The sequence below is a fragment of the Protopterus annectens genome, chromosome 3.part0 (assembly GCF_019279795.1).
Source record: "Protopterus annectens isolate FY-2018-M chromosome 3.part0, PAN1.0, whole genome shotgun sequence".
NCBI classification, from domain to species: domain Eukaryota; kingdom Metazoa; phylum Chordata; order Ceratodontiformes; family Protopteridae; genus Protopterus; species Protopterus annectens.
In genome coordinates, this window is record NC_056731.1 from 680,418,343 (window position 1) to 680,443,990 (window position 25,648).

Here is a 25,648-nt window from a genome sequence, read left to right on the forward strand (position 1 = left end):
GGCATACACAGTTGTGTGACTGTTCTGTGAGCCCCTGTGTTTGGCATCTCCCTTGAATAATGTAGTGGAGTTTCCAGCCATGTGGCCTAGTGAATATTATGTGGCATATATATCGGACAGAGTACTTGTTGTCCCAAGTGGCTGTTAGATCTTTACAAGTAGCCCAGTAGCTCACTATATTCCCTTGCATACATGCATTAGGTCCATCCATATGCTACCATATTCTAGTACCCTTTATAAGTGGTGATTAGCTGTGTGACTTGCCTTATGAATGCAGCAGTTGACAGACCTGTAGTTCAGGGCTGACTCTGTATGATGCACGCAGTCCACAGCCAATACATGGTGAGGTACAGGTTGTGTGGGCTGGCTGGCATCATTTTTACTAATATGTATGTGAGTCAGAATAAAGTGTCAGTCCCAGAGCCCTAGGTTGTCAGTGAATGTGCTTTGCTTTGCCTCTTGGCCAAGGCCAGGGCATACTGGGCACAGCTACATCTGTCTACAGGGACAACCTCAGGGTTTTCTTCCTCAGAGTTACCCTGTGTGTGTGGCTGTGAGGATCTAGGCACTACTGGTGGCTGTGTATCCCTTCCTTGTGCTGATCCTGCTGCAGGTGTTTCTGCAGGATTATATTATGTAGCATGGCACATAGTGTGAACATGTGTACACATGTGGCTGGAGATTACTGCAGGGCTCCACCAGATATATTGAGGCACTGGAACCATGACTTCAGCAGCCCAAACACATGCTCTATGTTGTTCCTAGTTTGTGCGTGCACCTTATTATGGCATTCTTCAGTGGGTGCGTATGTACATTTCTGATGGGTGCCAGCATCCCCCAATAAATGGCCGCTTGGGATGCCCATCCCCAGTAAACACCTGGTACAGTCGTGATGCATGCCAGATATGACAGTTGTGCCAGCACACACATTCATGATTATGCCCTGGGCATTGCACATGACCTGGCAGTTGATGGAGTGGTACCCCTTGCAGTTGATGTAGATTCTACCCTCCTCACTGGGTGGTGCTTTGATGTGTACATGAGTGCAATCCATGGCATCCAGTACCTCAGGGTAGTGTGCTACACAGTACAAGTGTTGCATACTGTTGGACCTCACTTCAGAGGTGAGGGGAAAATAAATGTGCTCACTGGCATGTGGTAGCATGCCATCCAGGAACCGGTGGAGTATCCTGGATGCTGATGCCTGTCAGGCTCCCCATCATGTCCCCAGTTTGTCTTTGGAATGGACCTGTAGCTAGTATGCTAAGAGCTACACATACCTTTGTTTCCTCTGGGACAGGTTCCCTTGTATTGGGTCTGGGTCTGAGTTGAGGTTGGCAGAGCTCAGTGAGTTCTTGTAGTATGTCCCTGTTCACCCTGTAGCAGTCTACAATCTCCAGCTCATGTAGCCCATGGAGGGTTACCCTGGGCCTGAACACTCTTCTCCTTCTCAGTCTAGGCCTATGGTCAGCAGCAGCAGGAGCACTGACATCAGCATCTAGCACATACACATGTAGCAGACCTGCAGTCCCTAGCATTTCTTCAGTTAAAAGTCCAAAGTCTAGACTCCAGAGGTACAAAGTATGGGAGTGAAATCAGACTGTAGGGTTTCTGCAACCATTTTAGTGCTCTGCTGTAGGTGCAGCCTTTGTGTTTGGCTACCTATGATGCATTCCACCTGCCAAGTACATAATTATGGATTATTAATGGCCCTAGTTCAAATGGGACAGGAGTCATCAGTAATAAGATATCATTGCCTTTCTCAGCCTTCCTCACTCAGCAATGCTGTGTGCCACTCAAACATGTGCCACCAAAGAAAACAATGTTGAGTAATCATTGTACACTCCCCATAAAAGGTCATCATCAGCACAGCAGCGCACCATGCAAACATGCTCAAACCCACTGAAACATGCCCCTGAAGATAAACAAAGCTTAGCAGACACTGTACACACACCCCTGCTCAGCAGAGTGGCTCACTGCGCAAACAAGCACCACTGTGCTTCAATTAGCTTAAAAGGATGTGGACACACCCCCTTTTGATGTCAACTACCTCTTCTGTGGACACTGACATGATTCTCTGCCTACACGGATGGGATCTGCGGACACGGGTGCCCATTTGTATGTCAGCAACAAAGAGGTAACAAACACAGTGCCGGAACTATGAGCTTTATTGAGAAAAAACAGTAAGTGCTTTTGTGTCCAATGTTGATACTTCATCAGACTTAGCCATGAATATCTCAATCATCCTTTATATACAAAAAACACAACCTCTCTCATCATCCAATTAATCAATTAAAAAAATATGAAGAATCTTATACACCATTTATATAAAAATATGAAGTTGGAAAATACCTTTTCCTTACAGTAAACAAATAGATCAAAGGCTGAGCATTATATAATAAAAAATATAAAAATACAATGTTTGTGTTAATCAAAACTAAAACATAACTAAAACATATTAACTATCACTCGGTGGATCCTGTTTGGGCATCCTGCAGATTACTATAGCACCAGAAATGAGAAGGAGAGACTTTTTTGCTGATCTAAGTACCTTTTTGGCTTTCTCTTAACTGTTTTAGCTTAATCACACTTTAAAAGCCATTTTTGCTGTGGTTCTGTTGTATTTCTGCTGCATTTTACTGTTAAATCATTTTACTGTGTGTGCACTTAATTTATCTGCTTAAAAGTTAAAATTTAAACTGCATTTAGTACTGTAGGTGTCACACTCATGTGTGACAGCCTTTTCTGTGCATTTCTACTGTTTAAATTGCTTTTTGATGCTTAATTTCTAAAAAAACCCCCCCAAAAATACTATCTATACTGCTTGTTTCCCACCCTTTCCTATACTAGAATAGTCCAGATACCAGATCTGCTGGTTTCAGGACTTTAGTCTGTGTTTCTGCATGGTCCAGACCTTGTAGTGGTAGTGGGAGGTCTTTCTGCTTACCAGTGAGAGTGGTAAGCATTAGAACAGCCTATCTGTCGGAAGAGGAGTGGTTTGCAGCTCTGAAATTAACTTTATTGGCTGTTTTGGGCTGATTTCTATCCCTTTCAACTTCCTGAGTTAAAAACCCGTGTTTGCATGGGTTTGCACTTGTTTTAGCTTGGCAGATCCTGTTTGGGCATCCTGCAGACTACTACAGCACCAGAAATGATAAGGAGATACTTTTTTTCTGATCTAAGTATCTTTGTGGCTTTTTCTTAACTGTTTTAGCTTAATCTCACTTAAAAAATGTTTTTGCTGTGGTTCTGTTGTATTTCTCCTGCATTGTACTGTTAAATCATTTTACTTGTGTGCACTTGATTTATCTGCTTAAAAGTTAAAATTTAAACTGTATTTAAGCACTGTAGGTGTCACACTCATGTTCAACAGCCTTTTCTGTGCATTTCTACTGTTTAAATTGCTTTTTGCTGCTTAATTTCTAAAAAAAAAAAACCCAAAAATACTATCTGTACTGCTCATTCCCCACCCTTTCCTAGAGTAGAGTAGTTTGGATCCCAGATCTGCTGTTTTCAGGACTTCAGTCTGTGTTTATGAGTAGTCCAGACCTTGTTGTGGTAGTAGGAGGTCTTTTTGCTTATCAGTGAGAGTGGTAAGCATTAGACCAGCATATCTGTTGCAAGAGGAGTGGTTTCCAGCTCAGAAATTAACCTTATTGGCCGTTTTGGGATGATTTCTATTGCTTTCAACTTTCTGAGTTAAAAACCTGTGTTTGCGCAGGTTTACGCAAGTTTGTGCATCGCACAGCACTGCTTAGCTATTGTTAAACTATTCCCGGCACCATAAATTCTGCTCTTCAATTTTTCCTTTAGAACTAGTCAGATTCTTAATTTTAGCACTTGAACCTGCTTCTTCATGCTCAGCACTGGTTCAGAACTGTTGTAAGCACTAAATAAACTTTTAATTACTACAGCACTCAACCTTTATAACCTAGTGGTTAACATTATTTGTACTTATCTTCCTAAGTTTCTTAGAGGAAAACAGCTCCAGTACTTACTTTCCTCACTTATCTAGAGGAATATAGTGATTACCCAGGCATGTCCAAGGGACAGCTCCCGGTGTTCTTTCCTGTCTACCTGATGATTCTGAGCATCTTGGGGCAATGTATCAATTGCCTCATGTACACTGACAACCCTCTCCGCCTACCACCCAACACTACAACCTATGAGAGATGCATTTATCTAGCCAAACTTGAAGCAAAGCTCTCTCAACCCAAGACTGAACTTGTCAGTCAAGAGGAGAAGGTAAACACTTGCACCACACCACACTCATCACATAGACCCACTAAACCTACACCACCAAAACCCACACATAGATACACAAAAGCATTCACTGAGGCTCTCAATAATAATCTGCCCAAGCAACAGAGACCTCCAAAGCAGAAAAGCAAGCAACCATCACCCCTCAACACAAACAAAAAGACACATATCTTACAGGCTCAGTGTGCTACTAGTCACAGCCCATAAGGCAAAACAATGTACCCAACACATTAGTCATAGGTGACTCTATAGTCAGGCACACTGATGTTCCACTCACCGAACTAGACAAGGAGAAGGTTACTGTCAGCTGCTTGTCGGGTGCCAGGATCCGCCACATACCCCACGCACTCAGGTCACTCCACAACAAGTACAAATATGACTCAGTCTTTGGCTTGTTGGTGTGAACGACCTGAGATGTACCTCCCTGGACTATATGAAAAGAGACATGAAAGATCTCTCCAATCTTGTAATCCAGGCAGGTATGACCCTAGCCCTGAGTAACATCCTACCTTTACCCAGAATGATACCACAGTATAAGGACAAAATGATTGACTTTAACAATTGGCTAAGCTTCTGGTGTCATTCTAAGTGGATACAGTATCTGTCTGTCTCAGACAACATGGTTGACAGGTCACTATGCTTTGTGTCTGTGTCTAACAGAGCTCTTTTCAAACTATCTGGAAATATGCAGCGCTAAGTATTTTTTTTGGTTCTTCAGAATTGTGTACTGTAAATTGTTGCTGGACTAATTTTATTCAGAGTTGTGCACTGTTGTTTTTGATTCATTGTATAGTTTTTCAGATCTGTGCTGAAAGTGTTTTGTCCCACCTCCCCCGATTTTCTGCTGTGTCTTAAGTTGGTATAACTGTTTTTTACAGCTTGCATCATCTGACTATCTGAAGGATTACTTGCATAATTATAGACCTTGTTAGTTAGCAGCCTGCATATAATTGCTGGAACCTTTGTCTAACAGAGCTCTTTTCAAACTATCCGGAAATACACAGAGCTAAGTATATTTTCTGGTTCTTCAGAATTGGGTGCTGTAAATTGTTGCTGGAATAATTTTATTCAGAGTTGTGCACTGTTATTTTTGATTCACTGTATAGTTTTTCAGATCTCTGCTGAACGTGTTTTGTCTCACACACCCTATTTCTGGTTTGTTGTTTAAATTTGGTGGCTTTTGCAGTTGCCTGCCCAAATGCAGATTTGATCTGGGACACTCCCCCTAGTCCCATCTCTTTACCACATTCTACCTAATACACTCCTTCTGCACTTGTCTTTGGTAATTTTTTAATTAAATTGAATTTTTTAAACTGTGTTTGGCCTAATATTGCTACATACTCAAGTGTGCTAGCTTGCACTGCATTTGAATTGTTTTTACTGCTGTTTTAGCTACTTTTCTGTAAAAAAAAAGCTGTAAGCCTGTTTCCTACCTTTCCTGTAACTTGTGTATTCCAGATACAGATTTGCTGTATCCAGGACTGTATGTAAGCTTCTGAGCCCACCAAGCCGTTCTATGTTGGAGGGAAGCCTTCTAGCTTGTCAGTGGGAGTGGTAAGCACTAGGTAACCTGTCTACCACATAAGGAGTGGCTCTGGCCCAGAAATTGTAGTTATTGGCCATCTGGGCAATCTTTTCCATCTCTCTCAACTTTATGATTTGAAAGCCCACATTTGCACTTGTTTCTTTCCTGTAATTAGTCTAGTGCAAATACAGATTCTTAGTTTTAGCACTTGAATTTACTTATTCATGCTCAGCACTTGTTCAGAACTTGTTGTAAACACTAAATAAGCTATTAATTACTATAGCACTCGACCTTCCTCGTTACCTAGTGGAAAAACATTTTTGCACTTACTTTCCTCACTTGCTTAGAGAAAAACAGATCTTGTACTCACTTTCCTCACTTATCTAGAGGAAAATATTTTTTTATTCAGACATGTCGAAGGGTCAGCTCCCAGTGTTCTCTCCTGTCTATTTGATGAATCTGGGCATCTTGTGGCAATGTAGAAATTGCTTCATGTAAACAGACAACTCTGTCCTCCTACCACCTAACACTACAACCTGTGAAAGATGCACTTATCTAGCCAACCTGGATTTAAAGCTCTCTCTAACCAAGACTGAACTTGACATTCAAGTAGAGAAGGTAAACACTTGCACCACACCAGAATTATCACATAGTCTCACTAAATCTACACCACCAAAATCCTCACATAGAAACACAAAAACATTCGTGGATGATCTCAATAATAATCTGCCCAAGCAACAGAGACCTGCAAAGCAGAAACGCAAGCTACTTCCACCCCCAATACAACCCAAATTACACATAGTCCTCAGACTCGGTGTGCCACTCAACCACAGCCAATAATGCAAAACAACGTATCCAACACACTAGTCATAGGTGACTCTATAGTCAGGCACACTGATGTCCCACTCACCAGGCTAAACAAGGAGAAGGTTACTGTCAGCTGCCTGTCGGGTGCCAGGCTCTGCCACATAACCCATGCACTCAGGTCACTCCACAACAAGTACAAATATGACTCTGTCATTGTCCATGTTGGTGTGAATGACCTGAGATGTACCTCCCTGGACTACATGAAAAGAGACATGGAAGAGCTCTCCGATCTTGTAGCCCAGGCAGGTATGACCCTAGCCTTGAGTAGCATTCTGCCATCACCCAGAATGATACCGCAGTACAAGGACAAAATGACTGACTTCAGCAATTGGCTAAGCTTCTGGTGTCATTCTAAGGGGATCCAGTATCTGTCTGCTTGGGATGACATGGTCAACAGACCACAATGCTTTGCTAGAGATGGCCTGCACCTGTTGCTCCTGGGATTCCGGATACTGGCTAAAGTTCTTGCTGCCCCTATAGTGCCTTTTTTAGGCAAGGGTCAAATGACAAATTCACCACCGTAAGAAGAACAGGCAAGCAAAAACTGAGGGTAATGCTACTCAATGCTAGAAGTCTAAATCTCAAAATGCACTCACTTGAGGCACTCCTAAAAATGGAGAACATCGATATCTGTGCAGTGACTGAGACCTGGTTCAAGGCTGCAGAGAACACCCCTGCACTACCAGGCTATAATTCATACCACATTTTTCGGCCATGTAACCTGGACCAGACCACCAAAGGCAGAGGTGTGTCCATATTCATTAAGGATATCCACATCTCCAGGCTAGTTACTCAGCATAATGCATCCAAGGTTATCCAACTGCAAATAACTCTGGGCAAAACTGCAATCCAAATTGTAGCTTGCTACAGATCCCCCACAATGCCCCAGGATTCCCACTCCTCTTTTCTTGATGTACTGGAAAATATTACAGTTCAACCAAACACCCTAATAATTGGCAATTTCAACTACCCCACCATTAACTGGGAAAACTACTTGTGTACCAACTCCTTCACACAACGCTTTCTGGAATTCATAAACTACAATGCCCTGGATCAACTTATCCACATCCCCACCAGGGGCAACAATATCCTAGACCTAGTCATTATCAACATGAGTGACTGGTGTCCCACACCTGAAGTCAACTCCTTATTGGTCCGATCCGACCATAAGCTAATCACCCTTGATATCCACATCCTGCCCCCACCCTCCATTAAATAAACCATGGTAAAAAATTTCTCCAAAGCCAACTTCATGCTTCTTAAGACAGAAGTGGTCAACATCATGACACCCATGCAGATGGACAATACAGTTACGACTGTTGAATCATACACAAATGCACTATATCAGCACTTACACAAGTGCATGGATCGTGCTATCCCAAACAGAACCAAGATGCTATCCTCCAAAAAAAGGAAGCCAATCTGATGGTCCCCTGCCATAAACAAACTGTGCAACAGAAGGAAGAAATTGTTGCAAAAGAGAGTAAAATCCCATGAGTGGAGGAGTTCCCTGGTCAGCATCAGTAAGAAGCTGAGATCCCTTATAAGATCCTCCACAGCTAGCTACGAAAATAAAATCACCACTGATTCTAAAGACAACCACAAAGCATTCTATAGGTATGTCAAGAATCTCAATGGCAACACCCAGATCTGCTCTGAGTTACAGCACAACAGCACGAAAATTACAGAACCATCTGATATTGCCAACATCCTGGCAGATAGGTTCAGTGCTAACTTTACCTCCACTCACCCCCTAAAGGGCCCATATCTATACAGGAAGAATGCAGAGTCCCTGTAATCACAACTATGCAGGTAAAAGCTGCACTCTCTAAAGCCAAAAACACAGCATCCATGGGACTGGACAGCATTCCAGGCTGCATTTACACGAACTTCAGAATGAACTGGTTTCTCACCTAAGCACCATGTACAGTCATATCCTCACATCAGGCTTTGTGTCCACTGAATGGTGTACAGCAACAGTTATCCCACTCCACAAAGGGGGAGCCACCACTGATCCCAAGAACTATCACCCTATTAGCCTGACGAGTCTGGTCTGCAAGGCCATAGAACGTATCATCATGGAACTCATAAACAAAGACATTGGTAACCTCCAAACTCTGGATCCCACCCAGTTCGGCTTTGTGAAAGGCAGATCGTGCCTCCTGAACCTGATCGACTTCTTTGAAGCAGTCACTAAGCAGTAGATGAGGGTAAGGTGGTTCACACAGCCTATCTTGACCTCGCCAAGGCTTTCAACACCATCCAGCATTCTGGAATTTTAGCTAAACTCACTAAACTATGTATAAATCCCTATGTCACAAGATGGGTTGCCAACTGGCTCACTGACAGAACCCACACTGTAAACGTTGCACACTCCAAATCTGACCTCAAACCAGTGACAAGTGGAGTACCACAGGGTTCAGTCCTGGGACCTCTCCTATTTGGTATCTACTTCTCTGAGGTACAGGCTGACAAAGAAGGCCTCTGGCTAATGAAGTTCACAGATGACTGCAAACTAGGCGCCATAGTCGAGTCCCTAAATGATGTGGAAATCCTACAGAAGGGCCCCTCTGAGACAGATGTCTGGTGTCAGAGCCATGGCCTCAAGCTCAATGCCAAAAAGTCCAACCAAGCACCCTAATAATGGATGATTTCAACTACCACACCATTAACTGGGAAAACTACTCATGTACCAACTCCTTCGCTCAACGCTTTCTAGAATTCATAAACTCCAATGCCTTGGATCAACTTATCCACACCCTCAATGGAGACAACAATATCCTAGACCTAGTCATTACCAACATGAGTGACCGGTGCTCCACACCTGAAGTCAACTCCTCATTGGTCAGATCTGACCATAAGCTAATCACCATAGATATCCACATCCCGTCCCTACCCCCCATAAAGGAAACCACGGTAAAAAATTTCTCCAAAGCCAACTTCATGCTTCTTAAGACAGAAGTGGCAAACTTCACAACTTCCATGCAGATAGGCACTGCAGCTATGACTGCAGAATCCTACACAAATGCACTCTATATGCACTTACACGAGTGCATGGATCGTGCTATCCTTAACAGCACCAAGATGCTATCCTCCAAAAAAATGAAGTGAATCTGGTGGTCCCCTGCTATAAACAAACTCTACAACAGAAGGAAGAAACTGTTGCAGAAGAGATTAAAATCCCATGAGTGGAGGAGCTCCCTGGTCAGCCTCAGTAAGAAACTGAGATCCCTTATAAAATCCTCCAAAGCTATCTATGAAAACAAGATTGCCTCTGATTCTAAGGAGAACCACAAATCACTCTATAGGTATGTCAAGAATCTCAATGGCAACACCCAGGTCTGCTCTGAGCTACAGCACAATGGCATGAAAATTACAGAACCAACTGACATCTCCAACATCCTGGCAGATAGGTTCAGTGCTAACTTTACCCCTCTCACAACCTAAAGGGTCCATATCTATACTGGAATAATGCAGTGTCCCAGCAGTCTCAACTGCGCAGGTAAAAAATGCATTTTCCAAAGCCAAGAACACAGCTTCCATAGGACCAGACAACATCCTGGGCTGTGTTCTACATGAACTGCAGAATGAACTGGACCCCCACCTTAGCACCATGTTCATTCACAGCATCATGTCAAGCTTTGTACCCCCTGAATGGTGCACTGCACAAAGGGGGAGCCACCATGGACCCTGGGAACTATTGCCCTATTAGCCTGACAAGCCTGGTCTGCAAGGCCATGGAACACATCATCATGGAACTCATAAACAAAGACATAGGTAACCTCCAAACCCTGGACCCCACTCAGTTCAGGTTTGTGAAAGGCAGATCATGCCTCCTGAACCTGATTGACTTCTTTAAAACAGTCACCAAAGCCATAGACAAGGGGAAAGGCAGTTCACACAGCCTATCTCGACTTCACCAAGGCTTTTGACACCATCCCCCATTCTGGAATTATAGATAAACTCACTAAACTGGGCATAAATCCATATGTCACAAGATGGGTTGCCACCTGGCTCACTGACAGAACTCACACTGTAAAAGTTGCAGACTCTAAATCTGACTTCAAACCAGTGACAAGTGGAGTACCACAGTGTTCAGTCCTGGGTCCTCTCCTGTTTAGTATCTACTTTTCTGAAGTAAGGGCTAACACAGAGGACCTATGGCTGATGAAGTCTGTGGATGACTGCAAATTAGGTGCCATAGCTGAGTCCCCAAATGATGTGGACATCATACAGAAGGGCCTCACTGAGACAAATGCCTGGTGTCAGAGCCATGGCCTCAAGCTAAATGCCAAAAAGTGCACTGTCATCCCCTTTGGTAAAAACTTTGTTCCCATGAACTACCACATAGGTGGCAGTGCTCTAAATGCCTAAGGTGTGATAAGACACCTTGGGACCCAGGTGGACAGTAGTCTCTCCTTTGATAATCACATCACCACAGTAGTCAGGAAATCCTTATCCATGGCACACCTCATCACAAAAGGGTTCTAATCCAGGAAAAAAGAGGTCATTGTTCCCCTCTAATCGGCACTCATTAGACCCATTATAGAGTACAATGCCCCTTTTGGAATGTACCTCACAAGACATCTGCAAACGCCATAGAAGTACCTCACCAAGATGATTATGGGCCTCAAACAGGTGTCCTGCACTGACCATCTCAAAAAAACTCCAGCTTTACTCAGTAGCATATCACCTACTCCATGGTGATCTCTGCCTAACATACAAAGCTATGTCAAACCCAGAGCTGTTGGACATGCTACTCCTAAAGAAATCCCAGTCCCTCCAGGATACATGCTCTAGGGACCTAAACCTTGTCACCAAAATAAATAGAACATGCTGGAGGGATAGATTCCTGTCCCAGAGACTTCCCATACTCTGGAACAAGCTACCTTTCTATGTCAAGCAAAGTACCTCATTAGCACTCGTCAAGAAAATTCTTGATAAATGGATGGGAACTAGGAAATTCATCCTGGGGATCACTTCTGCAGCCCTGCTCGACAAGGGGACTTTAAAATAACTTCCTTGGGTGGCAAAAGCCAGGGAACCTTATTGGCTAGGCTAACATAGGGCCTAGAGCCGATAACCTAGTACCTACCTATAAACCTATGAACTTATGAATGTTAATGTAAATAATTCAAATGGCCAACAGTTGGCAGCATACAGCACCCTATAGTCAAAAGCTCCTTTTCTAGTTAATATGCGCTAAACAAATTACAACCATTGACATGTCTACAACTAATGTACACCTCAATATGCATAAATATATGTATATATTCAGTCCATATGCTTTAGTACCAATACCAGGTAACCAATAGTTGTTTATTAATGTATATAGTTTCTTACCCATCTCAATTACAGCCAGGCAAAGCAAACCTTTATTGTCTTGGTATGTTTTGATTATTCTGGGTAATGGTACTGTTTTGTTCCACAATATTGCTACACCTCTTTTTTTTCGTACACTCTGAGCTTACTATATTTGTGTAATTATTTGTATCTAGAAATTTAATAGTATCTTTTGTTAAATGGGTTTCTTGTAAGAATACTATATTAGGTTTATGAAAAGCTAGATATTTAAATAAATTACTTCTTTTATATGGATTGTTCAAACCATTTATGTTAAGTGACATACCTTTCAATGTAGTCATATTATGTAATTGTACCTGAAAGATGTGTTAGTAACATATCAATATCATATGTATAATGTGAAAATTTCTGCAAAAAAATGAATTTGTTCCTAGTAAAAATATTAAATCTCATGTCTTTAGGAAAAAATGTATTCCTTGAGCTTTATTCTCTATATTTTCTCTAAATAAGCTACTCTGGATGTCAAAAAACTCTTTTTAAAAAAAATGATTACACACACTAGATAAAAACAAACACCCCAAGTCCCCAACGCTCCCCACCTGAAGTTATAACCTCCTAATCGCAATGACATCTGTCACTGAGATCAACCACTAAACTGTAACAACAGAGTACAAACTCCATTAATAACATACTTTATATACTTTAAGTTAGACCCGCGGTAGTGGTGCTGCAGTAGCTTTGTTGCCTCACAGCAAGATGTTGTCCCGTTCAATTCTGAGCTAGAGCATCTTCTGTGTGGAGGCATGCGTGAATGGGTGTGCCTTCGTTGAAGGTTGTGCATCAGGGCTGGTAACTCAGCACGTAAAAATCCACTACCAAACATTAGCGGACCGGAGTTCCGCTGTGGTGACCCCTAACCGGGATAACCCGAAAGACACAACAACAACAACAACAACATATACTTTAAGTTAGAAACATTAAGATAATCAAATTCTAATGAAATCATTAATTGTCCTAATATAGTGTTATCTGGAATGTCTAACAGATTATTTAAAAGGACTAAGTAATTTAGCCCACTGCCTTACTATTAACATAGAAAACAGAGGTTGTGTGTATAAACAACATTTCTATTAGGTTAGCAGATATAATACGTTATCTAGGGCATGATGTTATTGTTCAAACCATGGTTTGTTTAAATGTAATTCTATTTTGCATTAACATGTTTGTAACTCTCGTTATATCTCTTCCCTTTATTTAACTTGAACACGAGAGGGAAGAGAGAGAGAGAAAAGAGAGAGAGAAAAAAAAAGTAAAACAAGGCTGACGTAGTTAGGATCCCTTGTAAATAGTTATATTTAGAATGACTATTTAGAAGACGTAAGTGTAATTATAAACAGTATGTCATTTAAATAAACATTGTATCATCCCCAAATGGGATGTAGTCACTATAAACACATGTATATACAACCGCTTTCACTAGTGGCAGAATAAGATATCTATTTGCAAAGTTCTTTTTAGTATACCACTTTTGTTATTCAATTCTTTGCTATGCAAAAAAACATTCTGAAATTATATGCATAACCTTACTTATGACACTTAAATATAAAGATTGCACAAATTTGTGAAGATATTAACTTTGAGTATGGTAACCATAATCATAGTATCCAGTGATACTTCAAAGAAAGATGAGGGAGAGGAAAAAAAATTTATATATAAATATATATATATATATATATATATATATATATATATATATATATATATACACACACACACACACACACACACACACACACACACACACACACACACACACACACACACACATACAAAAATGAATGTTACCATCAGTATTTACACTTGTAGGGTCTAAGAATAAAGCACATAGATATTTACATTTTAATACTCGTACAGTTCTCTCATAACCATCTCCTCTCTTGCCTCTTTTATTTTTACATTTTCTTCCTTTATCTCTTCTGTAATCCTTTCTTCAAGTCACAAAATATGAAGATATTATGTTATTGTAATATGTAATCTTATCATCGACCATATAAATGATGATTTTAAGTAAATAACAGTTGATTTAAAACAAAAAAGACTGTTAAACCAAGTTACAGTCAAAATACAGTTTTTCACGTCCTGGAAATGTTCGTCGCACGGTGATGACATCATCCAGCTGTTTCACATCGTCGAGGGAGTTGAGAGAGAGAAGAGATGATTCCACAAACTGTAGAAAGTTTTACAAATGAATAATTAGCTCGTGAGAGCACTGCACAAGGTAAGGAGAATGTTCAATGTTGTCTCCCTTATTCTTTCGGTGGGAAACAGCTGAATTTCAGTAAAAAAAAAGTTTTTATACATGTGAATCAGCATATATCTGTTTCCCATACTAGAAACTGCAAAACTGTCATAAAAAAAGTTTTCAAACAAAGCATGAAAGTAATGTTGTAACTTTTCCTACTGTTCTATTTTGTCATTTAAAAGCACTATGTTTATTTTTAACTATATATATTCCCTATAGTTTAGATTAATATATAAATAATAAGCCTTGTAATACAAACACATATAACATCTCCCAGCTTCTCAGAGCTAATGTATGCATTGGCATTTAAACCCACAGATACTACACTACCTTCCCAACATTTACCTATCCTGAGCAAATGTATATCATGTACATATTTAATAATTACATTGTGAATTCTTGTTCTACTCTGAGGGTGTAACACAATTTATGCTCAGTGCTGACCAGTACTGTATGATTAGAAGTGAGATGGAAACTGTTATATGAATATGTTATTCTCTATGACTTAAACAAAGTGCAATTAGAAGAGAAAAGAAGGCTTTGACTATGTTATGTATTATTATTACTTTGAGTTTAGAGAGACTTGTCGATAATATGCTATCTATACAGGAAATTATATGTATATTAAAAAAAAAAAAAAACTTTTTTTCTTTTCCTTCCCTCCCCTTCCCCTCCATTTTTCTTTACTTTATATTTTCCACTGTATCCCTTCATTTTATCTTACATAGAATATTAAATATTTATAACTGTATATATTATAGCTGTGTGAAATTAAAGTGTAATATACAGCTAAGTAGTATCCTGTACTATGAAGCAGAAACTGAGGTAATGCATTTATATGGTATGCTTACTTATATAAAATGAATACTTATAGTGTTAGTTATAAATATATCAATGGTAGATTAAGTATGTTATATTACATCAAATTAAGTTATGAATAAAACATTATATATATGCGACAGATGAAAAGCAGTGTAGATCTTACCTTGTATTTATAACATATCAAAATAGACTTGTTAATAAAAGCATAGTCCGCAATAATAGTTTGTTTTATAAATAGTCTGTATTTCTCATTTATTCTTTAGTCTTTTTGTTTTTCAGTAGATTTCCGTGTAGTTTTAGGAGCCATTCTTTTAAGAGAGGGGTTAGCCCACTCCATCTCTTCTATGTTTTCCAATAATTTATGGTTTTTAACATATGTCATAGCAGAATCAAGATCCTCAAACAATAAAGGTCCATCAGGAAGAAAAATCTTCAGCCTTGCTGGAAACAAAATAATAGGCATATTTTTTATTCAAAAAAAGGGGGTGGCGAAAGCCAAATAACTATGGGCTAGGCTTATAAATGCCCTTGGGCAGATAGCCTAGTATAAACCTATGAACCTATGAACCTATGAACAAGAGGTGAGTCTTAATCTGTACCTTTTACAGTTCTTTAATGACAGGTAAAAAAAACTTTCTTTTGGTAATTACCATTATTGAATAGTCATTATCGAAGCGAATGATGGAGTCATTGTATTTTAAAGGTGATTTTGACCAGGCTGTTTTTAGAATTAAGTCTTTATCTGAAGATGATAGGAATTTTACTATGACAGATTTAGGTTGTTTCCTGTTGGTACTGTTTCCTGATGTGAAGATAAAGATAAAGCCTCTGGTAAATCTAAAAATTTTGGCAGCTATGAGTTAAGGAAACTTGACATATTGTTTCCTTCTATATTTTCCTAAAGACCAAAAATCCTTATATTATTCTGGCGTGATCTATTCTCTAGATCATCCAGTTTATGTTGTAATAAAGTATTTTGTTTAAGCAAAAATTCTATGTTGTTTTCATTTTCTAGCAATCTTCCATCAAAGTCTGTTAATGATTTCTCAATACTAGTAATTTTAATTTTTTGCTGTTTTAGAGCCTCATAAAGCATATCCATCTGCTTGGTAGCTTTTTCTTTAAAGTTGTCTATTTTACAGTCAATTGTATCAATCTTAGTTGTGAGGTCTTGAATAGTTGTTATTAATGTCTGTAGTTCCTTTATACTGGAGTCCTGGTTGCTTGCCTTAGTATAACTCATGTTGAAAATCTCCCAGAAGTGAAGTATTTGTTCAGATGAAGGTTTTGACTGGAAATTATAACCAATTTCAGTTTATAAGTAGATATTCCTGAAGAGAATGTTGAATACTATCAGATTCTGCAAAAATAAATCCACTTTTTTCTTGATATGAAACAAATTTCCAGTGAAGATATATTTTCCTTAGTGGAGCTTGTGAAATCTGCTGCTACACCATGACCATGCTAGACACACCCCCCGCTTTGAAACTGTTTTGAAGTACCTGCTGAAGCTGCTATTTCATGAATATGGTGCTTCATTCAAAACTGTTAAGAAATTTTAGAGGACTACTAATTTTTATACTTTTATCAGTGAATTCACCCTTTTACAGACTAACATACAAACATTTGAGCTAGATTTAGAAATTGATTAATTGCTTTCTTAGTTCATGTCATATTTATATTCATAGTATACTTACTCCATACAGATTAAGTGTTTAATGCTCAGTTTTACAGTCTTTTTGACTCTTTTTATATTTTACTTGAATGTTTATAAAAGTGCTTTGGAAGTTAGCACTGAAATAAATTTACAATTGAAGCAGAAGATTTGATTACCTTTTATGTAGTTGAGGTCCAACTGCTCATGGCTCATTTACTCAGAGCTGAATAGTTGTATGTGCATTTGAGAGTAATAATCTTGAATATACCGACTCTGTATGTAAATGTAGTTCTCTGAAGTTCTGCAACCTTGGAGGCAGCATATTTATAATCCACAGATTGTGGGGGACGATCCCCCATCTAAAGTAATGCAGGCAAGTAAACTGTCTAAAGAAAATGCTTTTTAAAACTTGTTGACTGTTGTGAATATTCCTTGAATCAAGCGATCACCTGCAAGTTAATGGACCTGAGCAGCTTAGATCCCAAAGCCCCTTTCATGCAGCTCTGCATAATGCTCTTAATTCACGTTGTTTAACATCGTAAAACATTTGCAAAATTAAAAGTTTTAAAAGTATATTCTTCAGTTTGGTTCCTTACAAGTTTTCATAAGGATGTTGTATTGTTTGTATGTACCCTTTCCCACAGATGATTACTATTTATAAATACTGATGTTATTTTCATGTACACAATTGAAATGTTGAAACGTATGCTGAGATATTAGGCGTGGTGCATTTCTTGATTAGTATGAAAGGGAAATCAGATGCAAAAATATATGTTATTTAGTATACAATGTAATATAACTGCCATTTGCAATGGAACTGTGAATTATAACTAGTAAAACATAAAAACATAAAAATACAGCCCCACAGGGTCATAAACACTATAAGCTCCACACAGGAAGGAGATAAAAATTAAAATAAAAATAAAACAAAATAAACAGTTTTTATTATCTTCATGACTTTAACAGCCACATGCAGAGGTGCTCCAAGGTAGTAATGCAAGCATCAAACCACCAGTTAACCTTTGTCTGAAACACCATGGTACCTAGGGCTGGATGACCTAGAGGGCCTGTCAAGACAATTCTCCAAAGTGGAGCCTGGACAGTCCACTAGAGAAGCAGCCACAGAGGCCACTAGTGAGTCTTCCAGCTCACTTACTACAGGACAAACGGTATCACTCTGCAGAAAAGCAGGCTTGTGGACTGCTGAAATGTAGCAGCTGGTGCATTGGTTAGTGTAGAGAGTGATGGCTGCAGCCTTACCATTGTTTGATCCATTGCTGACATGCAGAGAAAAGAAAGTAAATGGAGAAGAAAAAATAATAAAGTAACACAATAAAAATGAAAAAAGAAAACTAAACAGGACACAACTGAAATGGTCAGTGTGATGTGGTACACTTTTTATTAAAAAAGGGCATTGAGGGAGAAGCAACAGTCATCATAGCATTTTAAAGCAATAGCAATGGAACCCATTATTATTCAATGGATGATAACCTGGGATAGAACAAGCAGGTATAGCTGAAACAGAGGTGGGTGACCCAGAATAACTGGTGTATACATTTATGTACAAAATGTATAAATAAATAAGCAATGGGGAAAATTAAAGTGCATAGAAAATATAACTGTTCAGTGCTGTGGTAAACAGGCCAAGAAAAGTTATGCAGAGATGACAAATTAAGTTATAACTGAAACAGTTCTGGACAGTAGCACAGTAAATGGAGGGCAATCTGATCTACAAAGCCAATGAACACCTATGTTATGTTTAAATATGAAAATGCAAGCAAAACAATGCACAATGCAATAGTAAACAAGTTATATACACGTATGTGGTAACAACAGCAATACAGTGCATTCACATCTAGGTCTGGAGAGTTTGACCTGTCTGCTGTGTAAGGCAGTCCTGATCTCTGCATTTTTTTTTCAAAGCTGCAAAACAGACAATAACATTGAGTGAGCAAAGTAAACCTATTGCAGCAGTAGACATATATAACCATGCATTTCATGCATTTGTACAGTGACTCAGTGCAAAGAAATATCTTACTGAGTACGGAATCTCAATCACTCCCTAGTCACTACTTCTCATTGGAAGAGAAGGGCTGGGTTGTACCACTGCAGGTCACTATATTTATGACATTTACTGCTCACCAAACTGAATGATGTCAATGACATCACTAAATGTCCTATCAAGTACATGCCATGCATCAGCTTTGTATTTGGGACCTTCATAATTACCCATCAGGTACAACCAGTGGTAGGTATGTGCAGCAGGTGTAAGAAAGTCTTGTACTCTGTGCTACACTGCATGGAAGCTTTTCTCAGATCATATACTCTTGCATTCATATCTTCTCACCAGGTCAGCTCCTGTATTGAAGTGGCTAGTTGAGGCAAATAGCCCAGTGTAGAGAACACACAATGCAGAATGTGTTGTCTATCTATGGAACCATTACGCAAGTAGTCTAGTGTGGGGAAGTGTGATAGTAGCCAGTTTAAACAGGCATGACTACCATATGTAACCTCCATGCCCAAGCGCATACAAAATGGGCAACTGTAAATTGAAATGACCACTGTTAGTGTACTGCAAATCCTTAGTAGATTGGTTATGCTCCACAGGCACTCACACAATATATGACCTCAGTGCTTATGCATGAGCCAAATTAGACTCCATAGTGCAAAATGGGGGTACTAATCCACTGCATTATAAGTGTGATTCAGAGATAACTGAGTCAAATTACATCACTTCCATAATTTCTGTGCTACAAGCTTCATTTTAGCATTTTCAAATACAGTTTCATATTGCTGGAGACTGTACTGCAGCAAGTAACCTGCAGAATGCAAGCAAGTTTATAGCAGAGAGTACTGCAATACAGGGAAATGGACAGAAGGCAAGATAGGTGTTAATAGACCCCAGAATTGAAGTCACTGCTCAAGTGAGCATGGGCACCACAGACTGTGTCACACACTGGTATGGTGTGCATACTAACACTACACTGGCCTTGACTGGGTTCTGTCAGGCTCTTGGGGAACACATTGGAAAGCAATAAGAACAGATAGGACTGGTTGCAACCCTGGGGTTATTCCTCCATACTGGGTACAATGAAAGGGGCAGAACAGGTGGCATTCCTTTTGGAGAGTGCCTTCAGCTAGAGCACACAACATGCATGCCCAATCACAACCCTGCCTTGTCACAACTCTGCCTTGTCACTGCTAAGTGTTACATATGCACAAAAACAGCAGCAAAAGCTGTTGTACATGTTGGAGTTCTAGTTTACTGGTCACATATACAAGAAAATTGGGAAAGGTACAAGGGACTCAAAATGTGGTGCACATACAATCAGTTGCAATACTATGAGACAGTGTCAGAATGGTAACCTGATCACAGCAAACAGAGAATTGCCCATCTCACAACAGTATTAGCAATAGTGAGAAGGCAGCTGTAGGCTGTCAGGTATGGTCTTGCAGACCCAAACTGATCCATGTGTACACACAAGTGTACATAATCAATCACAGGAGTGAAATAGCGGCAATGCCTGAAGATGTTTACCACTCGAGAGACTGAGGTGCAACTGAAGGCCCTACACACAAACATGGCAAGCATCTCCTGGACAAGCATAAAGTAGCCGGAACCTTACAGGACCAGATGTGGAAGGGACTGATGCAGAACATCAGTGCAGTAGGTGGTCACAATAGGATGCTTGTATGGAAGTATCACAGGGTCATTTAATGATTGTCCATAACAGGTTGAACTCTTAGGAAATAGCCAGAGCCAGGCTGACCATCTGTGGTGACCCCTGAACATAGTGGCCACAAATAGTTACTAGGAAACTCTTGGCTTCCCTCACTGATGACCCTAAGAGACCCTTAGACCAGTACTGTATGATTAGAAGTGAGATGGAAACTGTTATATGAATATGTTATTCTCTATGAGTTAAATAAAGTGCAATTAGAAGAGAAAAGAAGGCTTTGACTATGTTATGCATTGTTATTATTTTGAACATAGTGGCCACAAATAGTTGCTAGGAAACTCCTGGCTTCCCTCACTGATGACCCTAAGAGACCCTTAGACCAGCTGATGGAATGGATGTGAGTGCTGGGGTGATGACAACTGCCTGAGTGTCTGTAGAGAGTCCCCTAAATGAGTAGTTGCACATTGCATATCACTACTACCCAGTGTACTTAGATATACCTCTCTATGTGTATACCATCTAGAAGCATCTGACATATGGAAGAAACAAACTGTTCTTCCAGCTTTTTTTCCTCCATACTTAATTCATTATGGCCATCTATGTGCCCCTGTACATTACCAGATCCAATTGCACCCCTTCCTTCTCCCAAAGCTCTAAGTGAGCTGATTCTGGAGTAGATCTTATTGCCATCCTGGAGGGTGATGCTGATGACTGCTTCTGCTGCTTTCTTTTTCTTTTTTTCACAATTACCTACCCTTGTTTTCAATACACTCACCCCTGCATTCACCAACAATGTTCAAGGGCTACACCCATCTGTGGACTAGCTTCCCCTCAGGGAATGTCTTTGATGAAGACCCAATCCCTCAGATGAAACTGAACCACCAGAATTCATAGGTTCATAGGTGTGTACTAGGCTAATGGCCCTGGAGCCTTTACAAGCCTAGCCCATAGCATTACCCTGCCATTGTACCACCTGACCTTATTTCCCAGTGCATCTGTTGAGTAGAGCCACTGGAGTGATCCTGGGGTGAATTTTCTATTTCCCATCCACTTATCCAGATTTCTCCTGAAGAGGGCCAGTGAGGTGCTCTGTTTGACATGTATGAGAAGTCTGTTCCATAGCATGGGCAGTCTCTGGGTTATGAACCTGTCCCTCCAGCATGTTCTGTTGACTGTGGTAATGAGGTTGAGGTTTCTGGAGCATGTGGTGTGGAGGGATTGGGATTTATTTAAATGTAGCATTTCTAACAGAGCTGGGTCAGACATGGCTTTGTAAGTCAAGCAGAAATCGCCTCTAAGTAGGTGATATGAGACAGAGAATAGTTGGAGTTTTTTGAGTTTGTCCATATAGGACAAATGGAAGTCATGGGAACTGGGTTTTTCCCAAAGGGGATGATGACACATTTTTTGGCATTGAGCTTAAAGCCATGGTTCTGACATCAGTTGTTATTCTCAGTGAGGCCTTTCTGTAGGTTGTCATCATCACTTGGGGAATTAATAATGGCTCCCAACTTGCAATTGTCTGTGAACTTTGTCAGCCAGAGTCCCTACATGTTGGCCTGGGCTTCTGACAGGTAGATACCAAACAGGAGAGGACCCAGAATCGATCCCTGTGAGACTCCACTCATGACTGGTTGGCAGTCTTACTTGGAGTCAGTTACTTTCACACTGTGGGTTCTATCTGTGAGCCAGTTTGCAACCCACCTAGTGATATAGGAGTTGATGCCTAGCTTAGTGTGTTTTTCTATGATTCCTGAGTGGGGAATGGCATCAAAGGTCTTGGCCAGATCAAGCTAGGCTGTATGAACCACCTTGCCTTCATCCACAGCTCTGGTGACTGACGCAAAGAAGTCGACCAAGTTGAGCAGGCAGGATCTACCCTTCACAAAACCAAACTGTGTATGATCCAGAGTTTAGAGATTCCCTAGATCCTTATTTATTAGGTCCATGATGATGCCTTCCATAGCTTTGCATATCAGAGTTATCAGGCTAATGAGGCGATAGTTCCCAGGGTCTGTAGTCACTCTTTCTTTGTGGAGAGGGATGACTATAGCAGTGCACCATTCAGTAGGGACAAAGCCTGAGGTGAGGCTGTGATTGAACAGGACACACAGGTGAGGTGCCAGTTAACTCTGTAGTTCATGTAGAACACAGCCAGGGATATTTTCAGGTCCCATAGAAGCTGTATTCTTGGTCTTGGACAGTGCTGTTTTAATCTGTGCAGCAGTAATTGTAGGTGCCTGGCAATCTACTGGTGTTGTGATTGGTCCTTTTGGGGGGGTAAAGTTGGCACTGAATCTCGTGGCCAGTATATTGGCAATATCTGTTGACTTGATATAGGAGGTACCATTGTGCAGTAGCTCAGAGCAAATCTGGGTATCACTGGAATGATTCTTTAGATAATTATAGAAGGCCTATTGTTTGTCTTTACTATCTGCTGCAATTCTGTTTTCATAGCTAGCGTTAGAGGATTTGATGAGGGATCTCAACTTTTTGTTGAGGCTAATAAGGGAGTGTTTCCATTCTTGGGACTTCACCTTATTCCGCATTGGTTTCTTCTTTCTGTTGTAGACTTTGTTTATGGCAGGGGGCCACCATACTGGCTTCCTTTTTTTGGTGGAGAGCATCTTGGTTCTATTGGGTATAGCGAGATCAATGCATTTGTGTATATGTTCGTAAAGTGCATTGGTGTATGATTCGGTGGTCATGCAACTATTCTCCATTTGCATGGGTGCCGTGAAGTTAGCCACCTCTTTTTTTAGGGGCCCAAATTTAGCTTTGGAGAAGTTTTTCATGGTGGTCACCTTTGTGGGGGGGGGGATGTGGATTTCCAAAGCGATTAGTTTGTGGTTGGATCTAACCAGGGAGGAGTTGACTATTGGTGTAGAGCAATGGTTGCCCATGTTAGTAATGACCAGGTCAAGGATGTTGCTACCTCTAGTGGGGATAAAAACGTGCTGGTCCAGGGAATTGGAATTAATCCAGGAAACGTTGGGCAAGTGTATTGGTACATGAGTAGTTTTCTCAGATAATAGAGGGATAGTTGAAGTCGCCTAGAACGAGAGTGTTAGGTTAGACCCTAATATTCTCCAGGGTGCTTAGGAACATGGACTGTGAGTCTTGGGACATGGTTGGGGACAGGCTACTACCTAAATTGCTGTCTTACCCAATGTTAGCTGCACCTGAAGTATCTCTGATGCGTTATGTTGGGCTACCAGTCTGGAGGTGTCTACATCCTTTATGAATATGGAAACATCACTGCCTTTGGAGCTTCAATTCAAGTTCTGGGGCCGAAAGGTGTGGAATAAATTATAGCCTGGTAGTGCAGGGGTGCTCTCTTCTGCCTTGAATCAGGTCTCTGTTACAGCACAAATGTCAATGTTCTCCATTTTAAGGAGTGCTTTGAGTGAGTGCATTTTGAGAATTAGACTTTGGCACCTCTCAGAAGCTTACAAACAGTCCTGGATACAGCAAATCTGTATCTGGACTAGACTAGTTACAGGAAAGGTGGAAAACAATTGCAAATGTGGGCTTTTAGACCAGAAAATTGAAAGAGATGAAAAAACTGCCCAAATGGCTAATAAACTACAACTCTTGGCCAAAAAACACTCCTCTTGTGGTAGATAGGCTACCTAGTGCTTACCACTCCCACTGATAAGCTAGAAGGCTTCCCTCCAGCACAAAAAGGCTTGGGGGGCTCAGAAGCATACATACAGTCCTGGATACAGCAAATCTGTATCTGGACTAGATTAGTTACAGACTAGTTATAGTGTTTTTAAGGATGCATCAGTTGGGTAGAGGAACATGTTAATCTTATAGGATATTGGCTAGCACCTTTTTATGGTTTTCTCATATATACACATTTGTCTTTCTGTCCCACAGAGATATCTGGGCTCCAGTGGAAACAACCTACACTACAAGGTATGTATGTGCCCATATTCTAGGTGTGTAGCAGTCTGTGTAAAACACTGTGGTGGTTACCTTACCTAGGTACTATTACTAACACTGATAAGTTACCTGGATGCATTTGCATGTTCCACTGAAAGAGGATCGATCTCACAAGTTTTCATATGCCTGATGTCAGTGGGTCTATACTTGTTGCTAATTATGACATCATGCACCTGGAACAGTCTGAGGCATCCTCTCAACTGTCTGTTTTTTTTTTGCAGAATGTCCAGATTTTTACCTCATATTTTTGGTCTGTTGCTCATAAAAAGTGTGGTTTTCTGGCAAATCACAGGGATGATCTGATGACTGAAGTCACTAAATAATGTCATACATTTGAGTTTCAGACTTCAAATCCTTCAGAAAATGTATGTTAACACAAATCCTGTTACTCTACCAGCTTTCTAAGTTTCTAACAACAATATTCAAAATCTGTCCCTATTTTTGGACCTTTGTATCCCCATTTTTTCAGGGTTTGTCCAGATTTCTTGCACTAAGAGGTTGAGAGGTATGGTCAGAAGACACAGTGATATTCTTAGTAATGCTTACAGTGGACAGAGCACTCCTCTAGGGACTGTGGAAGTTCATGAGGATCCCCTGGCATCATCAATATTTAGTATATGTCATGCCATCTTTATCAGCCCCAAAAATAATACATGACCAGCACTGCCATAAATGACATCAGATGGCTACACCACCTCTGAGGCTTACACACAAATTAATGGGGAAAAGCATAAGACTGATCATTAGCACCATAAGTCAGAGCATAACCTGACTTAAAGTGCACCCTTAGCATCAAAATGCAGATGTGCTGGTCTGTGATTCAGGAACAGATTGTCAATAGCCAGGCAAATCAGAGGTGATTGCATAGTCTGTGTGAAGACCATCAGCCACTGCTGGTATTGCTGGACATTAATTGCAAAATGAAGACTAACACTGAGTATAATGACCGACAGAAGACACACCTCAGCATTCTTTGGTGTGTCCCTATAGCTGCAAGGAACTGACTACTATGGTCATGCTGAGGACTGGTTGAGTACTGCTGGTGTGCACAGCAGTTTGATATGGATGGCACAGACCATTCAGGAGAGAGCCACACTATCCACACTGTCCATCTCTACCTCCAAACCTAGAATTGAATGATCACACAGCCATGGATGACATCCATCTATTTCTACTATGGCCTCCACGTGGGCCATGGACACTCAATTGGATGTGGCCGATCTAACTTCATTGTGGCCTATAACCCTGATCATGGAAACTCATTTGGGTGTGGGTGTCATCTG